The sequence below is a fragment of the Rhipicephalus microplus genome, unplaced genomic scaffold, assembly GCF_043290135.1.
Source record: "Rhipicephalus microplus isolate Deutch F79 unplaced genomic scaffold, USDA_Rmic scaffold_13, whole genome shotgun sequence".
NCBI lineage: Eukaryota > Metazoa > Arthropoda > Arachnida > Ixodida > Ixodidae > Rhipicephalus > Rhipicephalus microplus.
The window spans coordinates 18,909,174-18,922,694 of record NW_027464586.1 but is presented as its reverse complement, the minus strand read 5'-3'; the positions used below and the strand labels follow the sequence as shown (position 1 = coordinate 18,922,694).

Sequence of the window (13,521 nt, the reverse complement as noted above, 5' to 3'; positions counted from 1 at the left end):
TGTGATCCACACAGAGCACTCTGCAAGGCCATGCGAATGGCCGCCCTTTTGGCCCTTTTTGTGTTCCCCAATGAGAAAGGCAGCAGCGGCTTCCATGGACGAGACTTATACCGCCAACTTGTGCACCACTTTGTCAAAAGCTGTGTTAAGCGCAGGGATTTGATTTCGCAACATTAGGGAATCTCATGTGTTGCGACAAAATGCTGGAGCTTGTGCTGCAAAACTTTCATACTGGGTTTGACAACCTACTCCCGGTCCACAGATTCTACCAAATTAAACAGTAAAAAAGATACCCATATAGCAAGAGATTGTACAGCACTGAAACCCAGCAATCTGTTTTTATTGTTCCTTTAAATACTGGTCAAGTACAGGTCTCTAAGAATTGATGCAGTGCTGGATTCAATACTAATACCCTGCCGTAACAAATACACCTCTATGACCTAGCCAGGAAAGGTAGACTCAAGTAACAGCGTGAGAAATACTTCCAAACACCTGCCAGTGACATTCAACACTTTTCAGAGAAGGATACTGCTCAAACTTCAATAGCATCCTCTGCAGTATATCCATTGCACTGGCAGGCTGTTTATATTTGGTTAATCATCGCACTGAATTTAAAGACTTGTACTTAGCTTGTGCTCAAAGAAAGAAATATTATTAAAAGGTTGATGACTTCTAGTGCTGTAAGATACTCCTGCTTTGTGGGTGAATTTTGGTGTTTCACTAGGCCGAACCAATAGGCTGGAAGTAGAATGTCGTGCCCACTTTGATGCTTTCTTAGGATGTGCTCCAACTTCTTGAAATGCGTAGCTGCTTCTGCAATGAGGCACTAATAAATTATAGAACTAAAGGTGGTTTCTCAGAGAATAACACTTATATTGGTGGAATGAACCTTGTGCTTGGAAGCCATTGCTGCTTTTGTGTAGCGGTGTTCAAAAGTGGCTAAAAGGCGGAACAAGCACTTGCGTTTGCAGAATACTCTGTGGCAATCGACTCATCCTAAACAAGGTTGATGATGCATTCTCCGAGTAAACATCCCATTTTAAGATTGCGGGTTTAACTCAAGATGTGTTCTTGTTGATAGCTGTAAGTTTGCTTACATATGTGATGGATCCTAGGCGTGAAGAGGAGTGGCTGGCCACATCGAAGGCCCAAGAAAATAATAAGGCAACTGTGTACATTGCTTGTACAGTGTCTCTCGCAGACTCAAGGAGGTAGGGAGAAAGTGGTGAAGCACAGGCAGTGTACTTTCTTGCCTGTACAGATCCACCTCTTGAATGGACTAAAAAAAGGCTGCAGCTCTGATCACAGGCAGAAGCGTGTAACGTGTTTTAAACACATGGTGAACACAATTCCTTTAACAAAAAAATGAGCCCCTAAAATTTTCTTCTGTTCACTCATGGCGAGGGTCTTGTTCCTGTAGACTTAATGCCTTTAGGTAGTGTACGAGGGCTCATTGTCAGCTATTAACACGTAGAAAGATCACGTGCTCTGAATCGTGCCCACGAACACTCCCACGTTTACGTGCTCGGAAACAATCGATAATGTCGACAAGAGGACAGCCGCCACTTTAGCTAATTGATAAGAACATCGAATGCATTATCTGAAGGTTGTAGGTTGTCTTTGCCGGTGGTAAGTCGGGTGTTTGTCCACCATAATTTCTGAACATTTTTATTGTAATTACTGTACTATAGTCAAAAAGCTACCAATCTCGTCTCCTGTATTTTTCATGGGCTGATTGTCTGTTCTCATTGAAGAACTGTATATATATATATATATATATATAAATATATATATATATATATATATATATATATATATATATATATATATATATATATATATAAGGGAAAGAAGTGTATACCTAAGGGCTCGTTTTTCCGTGTTTTTAACACAATAATAATGAGATATAACAGACAGTAATGCCAAGGAATGTACAGGGGAAGTTATTAACATTAATGGAATGTAAATAAGAAGAAAGAAAAGTGGATGAAAAAATTACCAACTGTAAGCATATATATATATATATATATATATATATATATATATATATATATATGCACTGCTTTGTAATAAATTTCCGTTGGAAGATGGTGCTGCATTTTTTTATACTTTGTCCCTCCCATTGCATTTGCTCAAAGCAGCCTTGGCACGCGAGTTAACTTGTGGGATAGATATGTGGGCGCACGGTTGTCTACAAAATATCAAGAAGTGATATATGCTGGAACACACTTAAATTCAAATTTAATGTTCTTTTCATATCATTACTTGTAGAACACTCCTTTGGCTTCTGTCTAAACAACCCACTGCCTTCTTTGTCATGAGTTTGTGTTGGCTTCCACAACCCTTGCAAGTGCTCTTCTAGGAGACTTCTTCAAATAAAGAGGGGGGCAGACTTGCATGGGAGTACAAAGGCTGATGTCCTTGCTTTGGCTGCGCATTTTTATGAATCATGCGTATCTATATCTTAAAGGCAATTATCGCCGCTCCCAGAAAGGCTTCATTGAAGAAAGTTTTCTGTGCGGTGAACACGTCTATGCCGTTTTGTGTTCATGTAGCCAGCTATGTTTGCATCGAAACCACGTTACGTCCCACCTCACTTGTTTAGCGCCCTCATAAACCAAAATCGTGACTGAGCATTTTAAAACCTTTTTCTAGGTAACTAACTGTTCCATCCACGATGAGTGTGTCATTAACTACTTATTGCAACAGAAAAAACGCTATGCAAATATTTTGTGTGAGTGCCCAGGCTGTGTCAGGAAATATAATTGAGCCCTTAAATGCTCCTTTCGTTATGTGACATGCAGGAGGATCAGTGGCTCCGGCAGGTACCTTACATAATGATACACTCTGTGCGCACCATTGCAGTCTATAAACAGCAGTTTGAAGGTTTCTCGAAATGCTTGCGTGGGTTGATGGGCTAGGCAGATTTTTGAATACAGTGTGTTTCTTGCACTTAGTCCAGGTCAAAAGTTCGGGGAGATAGTAGGGGTGGAGGAGATTGCAAGGTCAACTGACGCATGTGTAAGCATGCTATCGTTGCACCTTTGAGAGAAAGAGCATTCTATTTTGGTGGGATTTAGAAATGCGAGCAGTTAGGCTACATCTTTTTCGTTTCGCTTATCCTGATATTTTTATTCTGGTGCATGGTTTGATGCTTTTATTTCTTTTATTTTTTTGCATACTTCTTACCCTTGCTGTAACTATATGGAAAGGTGAACAGAAAATTTTTGGTGTTGCAAGGGTTTTGTTATTGAAAAATTACACAGACCTAATGAAATACGCAAAGGTGAATACCATCTAAAAACAAAATTGAGAACACAACAGAAATGACGTCACTCGCAACTAACTTTATTCTTAGAAAATATGCAAGAGTGGGCCTTGCAGCAGCAGCGGCAACAACATGCTCAGAAACCCGTTCCACTTTATACTTCAGGTGGCAACCATCCTACTGGGCTGCATCGATACCAGCTGGTGCTGCGTTGGAGGGGGATCGTCTAGCGTGATGGTGCTGCGCAGGCTCCAGCCGTACATCGCCGCACGTGGAATGTTCCATCGCGTCGACGCTTATGCTGATCCCTTCGTCACTGCACTGACATATCGGCCGACGCCGGTGACATCATTCCACGTGACTGAGAGCGTTCCTATAAAAGCAGCGCCTGGACTATGCTTCGACAGTGGGCCTTGCAGCAGCAGCGGCAACAACATGCTCAGAAACCCGTTCCACTTTATACTTCAGGTTGGTGTTTATCTCCCTGACAAGTGTTACCGTAACGATGACCGCTTTTTGCTGTTGCTGCCTTGCCCACTGTGCCTGAGATGTTTTTTTGGTTGCGTGAGTGATTTAACGAAAGATCTACTAATTTGCGGCGATATAGAATCAAATCCTGGCCCTACAGAAAAAGAAATGCTGCGTGATTTGTTAGCTGGCCAGGGAAAAATGCAGTCTTCGATTGATGCCATCACGGTATCCCAGGCAGACATTGAGCGAAAAATGTCTGCTCTGGCAGACCGAGTTGATTACATTGAAAAACAGCTGTCGGCAATGAACGCATTGTCAGGAACAGTAAAAGAACTTGCGGCAAATAATGTGAAATTGTCAAAACAGCTTACAACACTCGAAGCAAAAATAGATGAGCTGGAAAACAGAGGACGCAGGAATAACCTGATAATATACGGTCTAACTGAGTTACGCACCGAGACTACGGAAACACTCACAAAGGCAGTAAGTGACGAAGTTTTCCAACTCAAGCTTGGCGTATCAGTCAATGGCATTGAGAGAATCCACAGACTAGGTCAAAAGGCTGAAAACAAAGTACGACCGGTTATAATAAAATTCCTGGATCATCGCGAAAAGGTGTCTATCCTGAAGGCAGCCTATAAACTAAAGAACAGTGACCTATCCATATCTGAAGACTTTTCAAGGCGAGTTAGAGATATCAGGAGGCAATTATGGCAAACATCAACTACCGAAAGGGCCAAAGGCGCGAAAGTCAAGCTCTCGTACGACAAACTAGTTCTTGATGGGGTAACGTATGGGTGGGACGACATTAAAAAATCCCGTTACCGCATTAAGAACAAAATTAGAAACTGACAAAGCATCCCACATGACACCTCGCTTAAAATTCTGAATAATAATTGCCGAAGTGTTGTAAATAAGGCTGTTGAGTTAGAAGGAGTTCTGCTCTCACAGAATCCTGACATAGCTTTCCTAACTGAAACATGGTTAACAGATTCGATCTATGACAGCGAAGTGTTTCCACCGGGTTTCAGTGCTTATAGAAAGGATCGCAGCTCGAAAGGAGGAGGTGTATGTATTCTGTTTAAAAAGGGGTTAAAATTAATTAAAATGCCAGATGTGCCTAATGCCGAATGTATCTTTTGTAAGGTCAATCATGGTAACACTAGATATGTATTGGGTGCTTTATACAGATCCCCTGGTCCTTCAGTCAATATTATCGATGAGCTAAAAAAATATATGGAAAATTATGTAAAGCCGGGTGACCGAATAATCTTGGCAGGTGACTTTAATCTGCCAGGTGTTGATTGGCCAACAATGACACACATTAGTCACTGCGATGCTTCCGCAGATACCATGATGGACATTGCTTTTCAACATGATTTATCACAAGTAGTTGAAAGTTACACAAGGATTCAAGGCAGCTCGAAATCAATTCTAGACCTCGTCTTTGTTTCTGGAAATATAACACATGATTGCGTTTGTGACATTGTCCCCGGTATTTCCGATCACCTTGCTGTAGTGCTAACCGTGTGAAATCTTTGTGTCTGTGAAAAACCCAAGGTGACTACTTTTTATAATTTTCGTAAAGCCGATGATGAGTCGATACTCGATATCCTTTCTTTTCATTTTGATGATTTTGCCGATAGTGATGATAATGTAAATGATCTTTGGATTAAGTTTACGGGCATTGTAAGCAAAAGCATTGAGCGTTATGTCCCAACCACGTGTAAAAAGCCCAGAACCAAGAACCCGTGGATAACTAGGGAGACATTGAAATTGAGAAGGAGGGTAAAGCGATTAAAAAAGAAAAGTAAAACTTGTTGTGCTGATTTCAGTTGTCAAGAAAGAATTGCAGAATTGACATCTCAAATTAAACTTAAGGTTATTTCAGATAAAGAACATTACTTTGGTGAGTCCTTACCTAGCTTCATTACTTCATCGCCAGAGAAGTTTTGGAGAACAATTTCTCCTAAGTCAAATGAATGCGAAATATTTGATGACGATGGCAGAGAGATAAGTGATCATGAATCAATCGCGAACCTTTTTAATGAACACTGCAGATCGGTTTACACTGAAGACAATGGTACCTTGCCAACTTTTGATGTCTCCTTACCTCCCATGTCTGATGTTGTTATCTCGGAAAGGGGTATCTTAAACATGTTACTGAAACTAGACACGAAAAAATCACCTGGTCCTGATTGCATACCCAATGACTTTTTAAAAAGGTATGCAGAATGGACATCAAAGTATTTGTACGTACTGTTCTGTAAATCATTACTCGATGGTGAACTACCGCATGATTGGGTAACTGCTCGAATTAAACCATTACACAAAAAGGGAAACAAAAACCAGGTCGGTAACTATAGACTAAATTCATTAACCTCAACATGTTGCAAAATATTAGAACATATAATACACAATCATATCGTAGAGTTTCTCAACAAACACAATTTCTTAACTAGACATCAGCATGGATTTAGAAAAGGTTTTTCAACCTGCACTCAGCTAGTTGAAACCGTACATGACTTTGCGAAAAGTATTAACCACGGCAAACAATTAGATGCAATTTTTATGGACTTCGCCAAAGCCTTCGATAAGGTTTCCCACAAAAAATTACTTTTTAAATTAGAGAAAATACTTAAAAACAAAAAGTTAATGGGCTGGCTCTCTTTCTACCTAACTAAACGACAACAACTTGTTTCTTTTCGCGATTGCAACTCAAAATATGTAATGGTTGGTTCTGGCGTTCCCCAGGGCTCAGTTCTAGGGCCTCTACTGTTTCTTTTGTTCATTAATGATATTGTAGAACAAATTCCTGTTAAAGTGAAACTTTACGCAGATGACTGTGTTTTGTATTCTGAGGTTCATAGCACATCCGACCAACTTCTGTTAAATCAGGCATTTCAAAAAGTAGCCTCCTGGTGCGAGGAATGGCAGATGGTCATTAACTTTGATAAAACTGTTTTTATGCGAATTACACACAAGAAAAAACCTTTGCATTTCAGATACAATGCTAACAACACCTTTTTGACTGAAGTCACTAATTATAAGTACTTGGGGATTTACATATCGAATGATCTCTGCTGGAACAAACACATTACACATGTAACGGCCAATGCAACTTACAAACTGTTTTTTCTATGTCGTGCTCTCAAACTATCCACTCCTTCTGTCCGCCTTTTAGCGTACAAATCAATTGTTTTACCAATATTAGATTACGCCGCTATTATATGGGATCCTTTTACTAAGACTAACATTAACAAACTAGAAAAAGTGCAAAAAAGAGCAGTTCGTTTTGTCTACAATAATTTTTCGAGGACTTCCGTTACTGACCTATTAAGCAGAGCTCAACTTTCACCTTTATCATTAAGATACCGTAACTTAAGGCTTAAGTTTCTGTACCAACTAATTAACGGCCACTATCAAGTAGACATAGCCGATATTTTTGCTTTTTCTTCTGGCTACTCTACCAGGCAGAGACATGACCTCACCATAACCCCCTTTCCCACACGCAATAATTGCTTTAAGTATTCATTTTTTCCTCGCACCATAGTCGAGTGGAACAAACTAACTAATGCAATTGTTTCAGCACCCTCATTGGCATTGTTTTCCTCGAAATTAGAAAGTGCACTAACCAGTTGATTTGTTGAATCGTATTACATACCACTGTACATGCTTGTATAATTGTAGTCTTCTATTTTTTTATTGTATGATATTGCCAGTTGAAGTTTGTATTTGCCCTATACACATTGTATAACCTGTATATATTATATGTCATTGTACTTGCCATTTGTTCATGACTAACTTCATGTACCACCCTGCTAAAATCACCAAAGGTGATTGCAGTATCTGTAAATAAATAAATATAAAAATAAAATATATAAGCGTAGCAACCATGCGCGTGCTCATTGCCTCACATGCTATTAAAAAAACATGCCACAAAAATTCACAACAAAAGAATGATAATAAAAAAGCCACTGAAGAAAAAACAATTCTAAGAAACAAATATTCCCCACCACGCAGAACAACAGATGTAACACTAACACGTATATATCCCTCATTTTTTGTGTAGAATGCTTCCATATTTTCGCGTGCCAAGGTATCATTACTCTTTCCAAGGACGCATACACTGGAATACATAGCCTCACATTTCCAGAAACCACAATGTGCTGGCAAATATGCCAAAAGTTTGTTTTTCACAGGAAGTTCTTGCTTCCTAATTCAGTTCTTTATGCACCGGCACGTTTGCCTGCACATTGTGGTTCCTGCAAGTGTGAGGCTAGGTTTTTCAGTGTATCCTTCCTTGGAAAGACTAATGACACCTTAGCACGCAAAATTATGGAAGCATACCAGATTAAAAAAAGAGATATACCCATGTTAGTATTAAATCTGTTACTCTGCGTGATGGGGAATTTTATTCTTCAGAATCTTTTTTCATCGCTTGTTCTTAGTCTTATCGCGTGTTTTTTGACTAGCATGTGGGGCAATGTGTGTGCGCAAAGTTGTTACGCTTATATATTTCGCTGATTTTCCGAGAAAAAGGTTAGTTACGAGTGACGCCGTTTCTGTAATGTCCTCAATTTTCTTCCCCGATGGTATGCATCTTTTTAGAATTAGGTAAGCATGTACAAACTAGCCCAACAAAATGATTTGTTAAGGTGGCGGACTCACTCCGGCAGCACCCGCTCTGCATTTTATTCACTGTTTGCTGACGTTCTATGCCCAGTCTATTGATGTGAATTGTTTTGCATTGGAAGTTTCACATTCTCCACTTTTCAATGACAGCCAGTATTGTCGCCTAGTCTGAAGCTGTTTTGCATAGCACTCAAAACAGTGCGAGCAAAGACCAGTGGTTTTGCTGTACAAGCCTACCTTGCACTAGAATTGTGGCAAAACTGTTCAACATAATCGAATTAAATTTCCTGAGCCACTTCAAAAAGCATTATGGAGGGTTTCTTTGAAAAAAATGTAGCCAGTGAAGCAATCAAAAAGTCATGCAGGCTTCAATCAAAATGAGCAGAGCAATAAAGGTTTATGAGGGAATAACTTTTTTCTTTTTGTATAGAACAACAATATTGAATAGTTTTCCAGGCTACAATTTACCCAATGTCTATGCGAAGTTGTTTTGCGTTCTGATGAATAGCTCTTGAATGATAACTGCTTGAATTCACAAATTTATGGATCCACTTGTTCAGGCATTACTGACGAGGTGGAAAAACTGTCCAAGATGAAAACCTGAAATTTTCAATATTGAAGCAGCAAGCCTTTCTATGCAGAAAAAATGTCATAAGTTAATTAGAAATATGTGAGACAGAGTGAATTTAGCTCATATTTCCGCTTGCTAGGTTTGTGCAAATATACTTTTTTTCTTCTATTCCTAATTCGCAATTATCGCACATTAGCAGGACTATGTCATGTTTTGTAATTACCAGGGCACACTAAATTTGCGTAGCAGCGCTTGACGCAAAACATTTTCAACAAATAATAAATATTGCAAACATGTTGTGGTGGTGGCGTCATCCGTGAAAAGAGCCATGAAGTTGGCTCGTGTCAGTTCTGAAGTTTGTCAAAACTGATGCCGCTAAACATGACTATGCCGCCGAAACACGTATGGGTTATTTCTCCAGATTTCAGACTTCAGTGTCTAGCCCAGTGGGTATATTTAGTCGCTACGTCTCCAATACACAATTTAACCCCAAGAGGCTGCTTAAAAAAGAAAGAAAGAGACAGAGTGAAAGAAGCAAAGAAGGGAACAAAGCGTGCCACTTTCCTGACCAAATGGTTTGGCAATTTTGCCGAGGATTCCAGGACCCGCTTGGCTGCTCGCTCTTGTAGCCAGGATACTGCAGAAGCGTTTCTGAAGTACACAGAGAACTTGACCTTGCCTTCTATTTTTGAGATTCGTAGGACATTACCTGGTGGTTTTTACTTTGGGGGGGGGGGGGGAGAGGAAGGTTTGGCAGTGTGTGTTCCACGTGACACTGGTTGAAAGGTAGTATAACATTGCACTTTTTTGAGAGACTAGTCTGCACATGTGAAGGGGTGGTGACATGACGCGCGTCGTATTTTTTTGCGAGAGAAGGAGTGGTCACAAGGCCTAGCAGCCTCTATAAACGTTGCACAGATTGGCGACAGTTGCTAAATGAGAGGTAACTTGAATTGTCTGCAAATCATTCCTGAAAAATACTAAGCCACGGAGATTTTTTTACGAGTGCGTGGCGGATAACTTCAGAGGCTACGGACCCCCAGTTTCAATTTTGTTGACCTTCTTAAAGACGCTTTGCAGACTTGAAAGGGCGCATTGACAAGTTTGTGGAAAGTTTGCGGGCAAGTTAGTGGAAAACAAACTTGCATGTGCGCAGTAACTATATCATGAACTGCGAATTAATGAGCCATATTCCCCTGACAGCAGCAAAAAGTGCGGATGGCTGCGTGAGCTCTACAGCGTTCTCAGCCACGCTCAGCAAAACAAACATAGTGTCTTGACTTCTTCTGAAGTTTGGAAACATTATTTTAGTATGCCAACTTTTTAATAAAAAATGTCAAATTACGGTAACACATGTATTGCGAATGATCATTGTGTCCTCGAAGATCATTGATGTGATGTCATTTGCTTGTTGTAGTGGGCAGCGACTGGTCTAGCAGAGAGGTAGCAGGAGTAAAGCTTGAACTGCAAGAAATAGACAAGATGGTCACCATTTATCTCTAGCAAAGCTTAGCTTTAGCAAATAATCTGTTCACTCATGTAGGTCATGTTATATTTTACTTTCTAGGCAACCAGCCTTCACTGACCATAGCGGGACATAACGCATTTACTCTCAGCATCATCCTCCATAGACACCTAGAAAATGAGACGTTCCCAGAAAACATAGACGCACTCAAGCGTATTTCTCCAATCAACTTCTTCGAGTCCTCACTGCTTGCAGCCACAAATGTGTGAGCCGCCTATTCCCCTGTATCTCCCAAATGACAAATTCAATATCCGGACTGGTTTTGCAGCTTCTACTCGCTAAGCCAAGGGTACCAATCAGATAGCGTGCTGTCCAGACACTCAAGATGGTAAAAGCTCAAAGAGGGTGGGAGAGGGGAAAGCAATTTCAAGTTTGAAACAAAAGAATTAAACCTTGAAAAAAAAAAGACTGTGCGTGAGTTTTCGCGATAACCATATCACATGCTAGTGCTATGAGTACTCACTTAGGTGAGCACTAATGAAGCAATCGTTGCGTGTGATCACTTCGTATACCACACCACGGTGCTGCTGTTCTATAACTGGAATGAAAATATCTGCAGTACCATGTGCACAAACTGATGAGATTCTGACAGGTCTACCGTCATATTCGTGAAAGCCCAGTAAGTGTGCAGGTGTGGTGTGAAGTTTCTGTGCCAAAAAGACACCCAAGATCTCATATGCGTTTCTCTTAGAGGATTTGCCGAAGCAGCCTACCTTTTCTGCTTCGCGGTCGACTGTGTTCGCTCGCCAAAAGCTTTCTGCACCTCATGCGGTTTGTCAGTTTCTTGGGGATCCGCCCAATTTAGACCATGCGGCGATGTCACTTGATGACGTCATGATTTCAGAAATTTCGGTGATATATGATGTCAAAAAATGATTTTATTTAGCACTTGTGGAGACCGCGACAGGCACTTCTCGCGCTTGATAAGGCCTCTAAACTTTCCCTACCATGTGTACTGTGCTGTTCATTTTGTAGGAGCGTGTGAATAATATTAACTTTTCACAGTGAATTGAATATTGCCTAAGGCATATCAAATAAATACCCACTTTTTATATTAGAAATCTGCGTGAATATGATAACATTAGAGTAGTTGTTCAAAGTTCAGCGGATGCAATTTGCATCTGTTTTACAAATAAATTGCGGTGCGAGCGTAACTCGTTTTATAGCTGAAAAAATCGACTCATGTGTTGCACTAAATCTGAGCACTGCATTCGTTTATGTAGGTGTGAGACCACCCTCCAAGTATAAATGTTGCGCTGCTTAACCTCATCTTTCCTTCTGTCGGCTGGCTCACCACGCTTGCACCACATCATGACCGATGTCACCCTGATCCCCATTCATATTCTTGAAGGTTTCAAGTAGCTATGCAAGAAAGAAAAAAAAAGTGGCAACCAATACGTCTGTTTAGCGATCCGTGAGGCTAGTATTGTTTTGGCTTGCAAATTTCTTCTGCCGTTCATGCCCTTGCAATCACCATTTTTTCACTCATTGCAAGGCATGAAAAAGGGGCTTTGTGCAATGATAGCCAGGAAGTAGTAAAAGACAGTTTTCCGGGTAGCTTCTGTATATAGCGACATAAGTACCAAGCGGACCATGCGTAACACCCGCAGTACATGTGCAGAGGGGTCCATTGTTAAAGGAAACGCGGGAGCACGTGCCATATACTCTGGTGTTTTTTTAAAACTGCCACATCTAGTGGCACCGTGATCAAGTGAAGGAGGTGACCTTTAACATCCCCTGAAACGGGTTCGCAAACCTCGCCAGCTATCGCTCGTGTCTCTCAACTAACTACATTCCCCCTGTAGGGTTTCTAGAACGAATATGAATAGCATTGGCAGTGAATAACGCTACCGGCTGGAGAGTAAAGCCCCGAAAAGGGGGCCATCTTAGCACATATGTTGAAGGGAGAGTGCACGATGTAAAGCAAAAGTGTTGAAAGGAAAGTAGCAGGACATGACGTCTCACATCATGCCGCAGGGACATCTGACATCATGCCCATTAAGGTCCTGCCTCACAAAGACTGGTGTGCAGCTGCGGCCTGCTAGCAATGTTTCAAAAATACAGGCAGATCTTGAGAAACACTGAAAGTAAATGGTTTATCGGAACAGAAGCTGCTCTAAAATGAAATTTCGATGCTTTCATATTTGTTACTGTTTCTGCTTAGTTTGCTTTAAGCTCCGACAGAGGATATTATAGAGTGATGCATATTAGAGTGATTTGAGTGTCAGAAAGATGGTATGTTGTAACGAAATGTCGTAAAATGCAGGTATTTGGTTGCACAAGTAAAATTGTTGCTAACATAAGGTATACCACTATAATGAACGCTAGGCAATTTACGTGAGTTAGCCATGTTTTGTTGTGAATTTGCAGCTTAACATGATATTAAAGGTAATGCTTCTGCGAAGCCACTCATACAGTGTCTTCATGAAGAGGAAGTACATACATTTTTAATCTTATACGAGAAAGTGTGGAGCAAAAAATTAAGCTTGTCCTATTCTGATAAATTTGAAACATTTCACCTAAGGCAAATGCCTGAAATTGGATCAACTTTGTTTTGATGCTTCAAAGTTAGAAGGAGCAATCTGATAGAGTTAGCAGCCCTTGTTGAGGTAAATACTAACCAAAAATTTGGTAGTCAACTGTTGCACTTCTTGAATTAACACAGGTGGTGTAGCCAAATAAAAGAGACGCATAGATAGCAATTTCCGAGAAAACAGTTCACTGGCAATAGCATAATTATGGGATGCTAGATTATCGGTAGTCAACGCATGGCATGAGTGCTGAGTAGCAATCTTTATTTTACCTTAGGGGGGAATTATGTACGCAAAGATAGAAAGCAAATCTAAAAATATTTGTTCTTTGTTTGAATAAACAATTTTGTTTCTCTGGAAATCTTTGAACATGTGCGAATTAACTTGGAAATAAAACTCTGCTCCTTAGTGATTATAATATGTACTCCGACTCTACACAACAAAATATAACAGATCTACTCAGACATTTCGCCTCCTAGGTGAGTGGAATTCTCAGTGTGCACTAGCTGGCACCAAATTT

The 13,521-nt window shown here is 40.4% G+C and overlaps 1 protein-coding gene across 1 annotated transcript in view; it reads left to right on the top strand.

Annotated features, from left to right (window-relative positions):
• LOC119162950 (muscle calcium channel subunit alpha-1-like) overlaps positions 1-10,650 on the top strand; it is a 1,445,695-nt gene extending 1,435,045 nt beyond the window's left edge. The window contains exon 51 of the mRNA XM_075882643.1: positions 10,513-10,650. The gene's annotated coding sequence lies outside the window, so the exon portion shown is untranslated. The remainder of the gene's footprint in view (positions 1-10,512) is intronic.
• Positions 10,651-13,521: the final 2,871 nt, after the last annotated feature.